Source organism: Peromyscus californicus, unplaced genomic scaffold (genome assembly GCF_007827085.1).
Source record: "Peromyscus californicus insignis strain IS unplaced genomic scaffold, ASM782708v3 Scaffold_7__1_contigs__length_154581171, whole genome shotgun sequence".
NCBI classification, from domain to species: Eukaryota; Metazoa; Chordata; class Mammalia; order Rodentia; family Cricetidae; genus Peromyscus; species Peromyscus californicus.
Window position 1 is genome coordinate 82,170,019 of NW_026294595.1, and position 8,362 is coordinate 82,178,380.

General features: G+C 40.6%; 1 long non-coding RNA gene across 1 annotated transcript; it reads left to right on the forward strand.

The window, feature by feature from the left end:
- Window positions 1–480: 480 nt before the first annotated feature.
- LOC128101999 (uncharacterized) lies at window positions 481–3,298 on the forward strand. Its single transcript, XR_008215291.1, has 2 exons — window positions 481–697; window positions 1,502–3,298. It is a non-coding gene; the product is annotated as an uncharacterized LOC128101999 (long non-coding RNA).
- The last annotated feature ends 5,064 nt before the right edge of the window (window positions 3,299–8,362 follow it).

An 8,362-nucleotide genomic window follows, 5' to 3' on the forward strand; every position in this document is an offset into this window, starting at 1 on the left:
GGGCCGGCCTATTTTGGGTGGTGCCACTACTGGGCTTATGGTCCTGGTATACATAAGAAAGCAGACTGAGAAAGCCATGAGAAATCCCTGCCTCCAGGCTCCTTCCTTGAGTTCCTTTCCTGACTTCCCTTCATGGGAAACTGTGATTGAGACAGGCAAGTGGAAATATACCCTTTTCTCTGCTCTTTGCTTTTGGGTCACAGTGTTTTATCATAGCAGTAGAAACTCTAAGACAGGTTAACTGTGTAGAAGAGATGAGACAGCAGGAATCTGTAGGACAGAGAGTTAAGGAGACGAGAGAACTATGCAGAGAAATAACTTTAGGAAATCAACAGATTAGGTTTGGAACCGAGTGCAGTTTCACAGATTTATATGACAAAACCAGCGAGGCTGGAAAAGGTTAACTGGATAGTCATACAGTAAGAACTTCCCAGTGCTTACACATAGCTGGGAGATGTGAACATTCTGACAAGCCAGAGTAGAGACAGTCTGCAGCATCCCTCAGATTCTCTCAAGCATCCAGAAATGGCTAAACTAGCCCACTACGGCAGCCACTCTAGAACTTCTATAACAAGACCAAAAAAGAAGCTTTTAAAAGCTCAAAGTTACCTATAAATAGATCCACTGCCTGATGGAACCACCGCCCACAGTACTTCAAGGCTGCAACATTATCCAGGATTCAAGAATGACGAGAGAGGTAAGAAAAAAAAACCCAGAAAAAATTGTGATGAAAATTTAAATATATTATTTATAGAACACAAATGAAAACATAATAAAATTTGTTAGCTGCAGCTAGAATACTTTTACAGGGAAATTTTTAGCTATCTCTAATGGCTTAAATTTGAAAAGACAAAAGGTTTAAATTAATAACCTATCATAGGAAGTCAGATGTAAGTAAAAAAGTTAGAGAAAGAGCAAATTAAATCTAAGGTAAGCAGACACATGAAAACAAGTAAAATAGGAATAGAAAACAGTAAAATTATAAATGAAAGAGCACCAGAGAAAACAGATAGTGAAGGGCTTGCTGTGGGGAGACAGGAAGGGATTAAATAACACATCTGTAAACATCTACCTGGGCTGATCCGAGGTAAGGAAGCCAATACAGATTACCCATAACTAAAATTCAAAATATTAAAAGAGCAAGCAGGCAACATTGTGAACAACTTTGGACTTTCACCAATTAACAAATGGATGCATTTTATTTTATGGAAATCATGCCTCACTAAAGCTGATGGGCAGACAGAAGGAGCCGTTCTGTCATCTAGGTACTTAACACAGTGGTTTGGACTGTAAGCTCCACACCTGACCTGCTTACATTATGGTTCTGCCAGCTCGTGAGCCTGTTACTAGGGATGTCATATAAGCCCCAGCATGTAAACTGAAATATGGAGCGCTCTCTAGAATCATTTATGGAACGTGGTAGTGACTACGTAAAATGTTCTTCACATTCTGTTGTTAGATGAGGTTATCACAGAGATTACTGACGTTCTTATGTTTCCAGGAAGACACAAGGTTCTTTCAGATGCCAACCCTAGAGTTACACTACAAGTAAATAAGATGCCTTGGGAAGAGCGTGTGCGTGACAGCTCATCAGGGGACCACGCATCACCCATTCAATCTCCTTATGGGAAGTGAAAATTATGCTTCTTCATGTGATCAAACCCACCCTTCGCGCTGTTTCTTCTTTGCAGAGAGATTTTCTTCTTTCTTTTCTTAATATTCCCAGTAGACACCTGCTCAGTTGTGCAGTGAGCGCTTACAACACACGTGCTCAGGATGCCAGAGTTTGGCAAGTACAACCCAAGGGAAGAGTTCTGGTTTCCTTGTGATGCCTGTCACCAAAAGCGGCATCTCTATATAACACAACCCTGACATCTAAGGCCCAGGGAACACTGTTGGAGAAGAGGCAGAAAGATTTTAAGAGCCTGAGGACCAGGAAGATTGCTGAGTGGCAGTCTCTCCTGGACAGGGCAGGGATACGGCTTCTAAGAACTCAGTATGGCTGCCTGCACAGGACCTGCAGAGACCACACCAACTGACATCCTAACGTGAATGGAGGAAATTTTCACAAGGCCTCATCCTCAGACGCAAAGCTACAGGCAGGCAATGACTGTCAACTGAAGGAAAACCAGACTTTTGTCGTTATTTTTTCAGGGAGGAGACCCAATTCTTTTTTTTTTCTTCCTTTTTAAACCTTTCTATTGAAGTTATTATTAGCAGGTGGAAAGCTGAATGTGTTTAATATATACAACATAGAATAAATTTTTTTTTAAATTTTTATTCTTGTTTCCCTTCCTCCCCTCCTCCCAGTCACCTACCACCTCCCCTCTCCCTAAGATCTACTGCTCCTCCATTTCCCTTCAGAAAGGAGCAGACCTCCAGTGACACCAACTGAACTTGGCATAGCAAGATGCAATAAGACTGGGCACAAACCCTCATATCAAGGCTGAACAAAGCAACCCAGTAGGAGGAAAAAGGCCCCATGAGTAGGCAAAAGAGTTAGAGACACCCTCCACTCCCACTTTTAGGAGTTCCACAAAACACCAAGCTAACAACCATAATAAATATGCAGAGGACCTAGCTCAGACTCACAGGCTCCGTCTCTCTGAGCCCCTCTGAGCCCTGCTTAGTTGATTCTGTGGGCTGTGTTCTCCTGTTGTCCTCAACCCCTCTGGCTTCTACAATCCTTCCTTCCCCTCTTCTGTGGAGTTCCCTGAGCTCTGCCTAATGTTTGGCTGTGGGTGAGAAGACCCAATTCTAAGTGGTCACCTCTAAATATGTATAATAGGGGTGACATAATTGGACTGAGTAGGTTGTAGGTATATACCTACATGTATTTGTATAACAAAATACATATAGAAGAGGTCTTGGATTTGAGAGAGGGTGAATTGGGTTGGGGAAGATGCAGGAGGAGTTGGAGGGGGAAAGGGATGAGAATGATGCAAATACAGTGTAATGTATGAAAAACTCAAATTCAAAACGAGTTCCATTTTTTTTGAAAAGGGGACTGTTTTGACCCATTTTAGACTAATCTGAAATAGTCCATCAGAGAATTATGATGTGGAATTCTATTTAAATGAGTTTCTAACTATGAAACACACCCTAATAGCTAGTATGGCGAGAGGATGGGGAAAGGAGTCTCATCTCTGTGTGCAGACACTTACTACAGGTTTTAATTTTAGTCTTCAAAACTGAGACTCATAACTGCAAATTGTTTTTTCACCAAGTGGCAGAGAATGTAATTGTATAGGCTTAGGAAGCCTAGTAAATAATGCATTTGGACTTTATTTTAAGATTATGAACTCATGATGCGTTGGATGTGTCTTTTCCCCCTTCTTATCAAATGACTCACGTGAAGCCTGACTCACCAGGAACCAATTTAAAACGTAAATACCCTTAGTTACATTCCTCAGCTCATGTTGTCAATGTTATCTTAAACTTCATTATAAAATAAGCTCAAGTATACAAAGTGTGAGGTTAATGCAACCACCCAGGCAGCTGTCACTCAGCCTCCACAAGCCTCAACTGGTAGTCAACACTGTTTTATTACATGTCTCCTCTCACACAGTCTTCCTTAGTAAGACTTGTACTATGTTTTTCTTTTATTTTTAAGATTCTTTTTTTTATTATAATTATGTGTATGGGTGTGTGTGTGTGTGTGTGTGTGTGTGTGTGTGTGTGTGTGTGTGTGTGTGTGTGGACAGTATGTGCCCATGAGTGCAGGTTCCCACAGAGTTCAGAAGTGGACATCTGATTCCCTGGATAAAGAGTTTCAGGCCATTGTCAGCTGTCCAACCTGGTTGCTGGGAACTAAACTCCAGTCCTCTGTAAGAGTAATACTAATTCAATGCCTTGCTTGGTCATCATCAGAGAAGCTTCCTCCTGCAGCAGGTGGGAACAAAGGCCGAGACCCATAGCTAGACATAATGCAGAGAGTGAGAGACCTTGGAACACTCAACCCTGAGTGGGATATCTTTATCAAATCCCTACTGCCAAGCCTCAGGGAAGCCTGGGAAAGAGGAGGCAGAAAGAATATGCTTTGCATATATATTATGGCTTCCAGGTTAGTACTGTTGTGGGATTCCAGAGAATGCAAAAGAGTGGGTCTCTGCATCTGTATCTGTTTCTTGTGCTGTTTTCTTTCTGTTGGCTTATTTTGTCCTATTCTGATGTGTTATTTTGTATTATATTATATTATTAAAAAAGAGTAATACTGATTTTAACTGATGAGCCATCATTCTATAACATGTATTTCTAAAAGATAGGAAAATAATTAAATGTAAGTATCACACTATATCTACTAAATGTAAACAATGACTAATACAAATAGATAAGAAATTTACACACAGAATATATCTTGCACCTGGTATAAAATTTGCTAAGGTTGATATTAGCTAAAGCTACAGCACTTCATAAAAAACTTGAAGAGAAAAAATTTTCAAGATGTGCATATGAAAAAGGCATTATATTCACAATACAGAAAGAAACTTTACAACCCAGCAGTAAAACAGCTTTAAAAATGAACTAAGATTTCAAATGGTACATCAGCATTTAGAAGAACGGCAAATGAAGGAATGAGAAACAGGCTCATCTTCCTTGGTCACCATGGCAACACAATGATACCACTACAGGGCAGGTAGAATGACAGCCATAGATAAGACTGGTGGCTGAGGGTAAGGAGCTTGTACATCACTACTGGAATGCAAAACCATGAAGCTCCTTTAGAAAACAGGTGCAATTTCTTGGGAATTTAAATATAGCAATCCCAGCCATATGGTGGTGGTACACACCTTTAATCCCAGCATTCAGGAGGCAGAGGCAGGCAGATCTCTAGGAGTTTGAGGCTAGTGTGGTCTATAAAATAAGACAGCAGGACTGTTATACAGAGAAACCAAAAAACCCAAAACCAAAAGCCAAAGACCAAACCCAAAAAACCAAAAACCACCCTCCAAAACAAAACAAGACAAACAAACAAAACCAACCTCTAGTCATTTAGGTATTTATCTAAAACAAATCAAAGTTCACACAAAGACTGTACAAAAATGTTAATAGTAGCATTACTTATAACATCCAGAACTAGAATCCAATTGTCCAGTTGGTAAAATGATAAATTGTGATTAACAAAATGTGATATTGTGATAGTACTCAACCATAGATAGGAACATGAATTTTTTTTGTTTGTTTGTATTTTTTTTTTTTGGTTTTTCGAGACAAGGTTTCTCTGTGTAGCTTTGCGCCTTTCCTGGATCTCGCGCTGTAGACCAGGCTGGCCTCGAACTCACAGAGATCCGCCTGCCTCTGCCTCCCGAGTGCTGGGATTAAAGGCGTGCGCCACCACCGCCCGGCTTTGTTTGTATTTTTTTGAGACAGATTTTCCTCTGTGTAGCCTTGGCTGTTCTGGAACTCACTCTGTAGACTAGGCTGGCCTCAAATTCACAGAGATTCATTTGCCTCTGCCTCTCATGTACTGGGATTAAACACATATGCCACCCAGCTAGGAATATGAATTCTTACAATGGATTTTCACAATGAATACAGAAGCTAAGTAACAGGAGTATACTCTATACAATTCCATTCATAACACTAGTCTAGAAAAGATAAACATATAATGACAGCAAACAGATCAGTGAATGTTCAGGACAAGGACTAGAGCAGGCATTTGACTGCGTGGGGACATGCGAGAACTTTACAGTTTATAAAGGTGTTTATATCATAATTATCATGATTTTTACAAGACTACATACTTTTCAAGGTTTATTGAATTATACACTGTTGTGAAATATTTGTTTCCACTGTGTGAAGATGTGTTGTTGTGATTGGTTTAATAAAAAACTGAATGGCCAATAGTTAGGCAGGAGAGAGAGTAGAGGCAGGACTCCTGGGCAGAGAGAGAATCTGGGAAGAAGAAAGGTGGATTAGCCAGCAAGATGCAGGGTAGACAGGGCGGGCAGAATGGAGATGAGGTAACAAGCCACATGGCAGAACACAGATTTAAAAATATGAGTCAATTTAAGTTATATGAGCTAGTTGGAAACAAGTCTAAGTAAGCTAGTGGCCAAGCTTTCATAATTGGTAATAAGTCTCTGTGTCATTATTTGCAGGCTGGTGGTCCCAACAGTAAAGTTCTCACTACTACAATACACTTACAATGGGATGATGGCAGTCAGTAAAATAGTTTAAGGCCTTTGTCTTCAAGAAGTTTATATTCTTTTCTTTGCGCTTAATAACATGTGGTCTCAAACTAATAGAGACATTTGACAGTTTATGCCAAATCTCCATGTCAATAGCTCACCTCTTGACTGTCAAGGCGATTGCTCCCTTCACATGTCTCTCGCTGACATAGAAAGCCCCCTATGTAGCTCACAATGCAGACGTCTACCTTCTTACCGTGATGACGGCCGGAAGTGTGGGTGAAGTTATCAGTGGGTTTGACTGTTGGGCACTTGCTCCTTAGTTTGTGGATGAATATCTTCCCACTCTGTCTTCACATGGTTTTTCCTAGGAGCCCGAGTTTGGTGGTTTACATGAGCAATGTTCCCCATAGACATAAGTATTTGAACACTCAGTCACCAACTGGTGAAGCTGTTTGGGGGATGTTAGGAAACTTTCAGGATGTGCAGCATTGCTGGAGGAAGCACATCTCTGAAGGCGACTTTGAGAGTTCATAGCCTTGTCCCACTTCCAGTTCACACTGTCCGCATCCTGTGTGAGGTTGGAGATGTGATCTCTCAGCCTCCTTCTGTGACCGTCTGTTGCCATGCCTGTCCTGCTCTTGTGGACTCTCCTGAAACCAAAATAAAAATCTTTATTTTTATCTTTCATTTATTTATTTGTTTTTGTAAGTTGCTGTTGGTTACGGTGTTTTATCACAGTAACAGAAAAGTAAGTGGTATACCATGGTACCTCTTTGTGTCTGCATTTCTTCTTATTGTCATGAGAACATCAATCAGAATGAGTTGGAGCCCACCCATATAAAATAGTTTTAGGTTAATTATTTCTTTAAAAGGCTTATCTCTAAATATAGTCATATTTTGAGTATGAGGGACTAGGGTTTAAACATGAGTTTGGATGACACAACTTGGCTCATATACATAGGCTGATGTTTTCTCAGTAGCTGGGCGTCTTATAGTTAGGGTTTCTATTGCTGTGAAGAGACACCATGACCATGGCTACTCTTATAAAGGAAAACATTTAACTGGGTGGCTTACGTTTTTGGAGATTTAGTCCATTGTCATCATGGTGCAACAAGGTGACATGCAGGCATTCATGTACTTGAGAAGCAGCTGAGTGTCCTACCTCTTATCTTTCAGGTACCAGGAAGCAGTCTATCTCACTGGGTGTAGCTTGAACATAGCACAACATCCAACCCCACAGTGACACACTTCCTTCAACAAGGCCATACCCACTCCAACAAAGTTACACCTCTTAATAGTGCCCATCTCTTTGGGGGCCATTTTCTGTCAAACCACCACACTGGAATAACAGGTCTACACTACCAGTTCTAGCTTAACTCTAGGCCCCTCCTTCTTCTCAAAATTGTTATTTTGGTGCAGGCTTAAGATCCTAGCACTTTGGAGACAGACAGGAGGACTGCAGGATTGAGGCTAGCCAGGGCACTTAGCAAGACTGTCTCATTATCATCATCAACAGCAAAATAAAGGGGAAAACCTCTGATTTCCATAAGTTGTAAGTAAATAAAATAGTTGATTGAAAACAAGTTTTGCTATGAAAAATTTGAATATATCACCCCCTTGCATGCCCATGGACTGCTTGCTCACTGTTCCTAGCAGAGTATCTGCAATGAGATGGAAATGCTTGCCTGCCTGGGTGACTGGCAGATTTTAAAAGAGTCTGTCTTTCTCCTGGTATGACGCATACCAAATGAGGAGAGAAGGCTGTTTTCTTAAACTATTCTGGGATAGGTTTAGCTTTTAACTCGTTTCTTCTTTAGATTGAATTTGGAATTTTAACATGTGCTATGGAAATCTCTGGCTCCTAGAACATTCACAAAACCCACTTTGCTGAAGAAAACAATGGATTTCTTAGAAGAAAATGTGCTATTTACTTGTGCAAACTCCATTTTAACTCTACAAATATTTATGATTGGTAGGGAGGCTCACTTTCACAGAACCACCAGACCGCCTCACTGTAGATTCATAAATCTTTGGCATTCTGTTTGATTTTGATTCATTTTGCAGGAATATTAAGGGATGGAGCTTGCACCTTTCATTTCTCAGATTATGTAGCTTGTTGACATTTGAATTTTCGAAATATCAAGGATTTCTCCGAAGTGATTCATCTGAGTCAAGTGCCTGCGCTGTCCCCCTTCAGTGAAGGCTGCTGATTCAGAGCTGGATGGTAA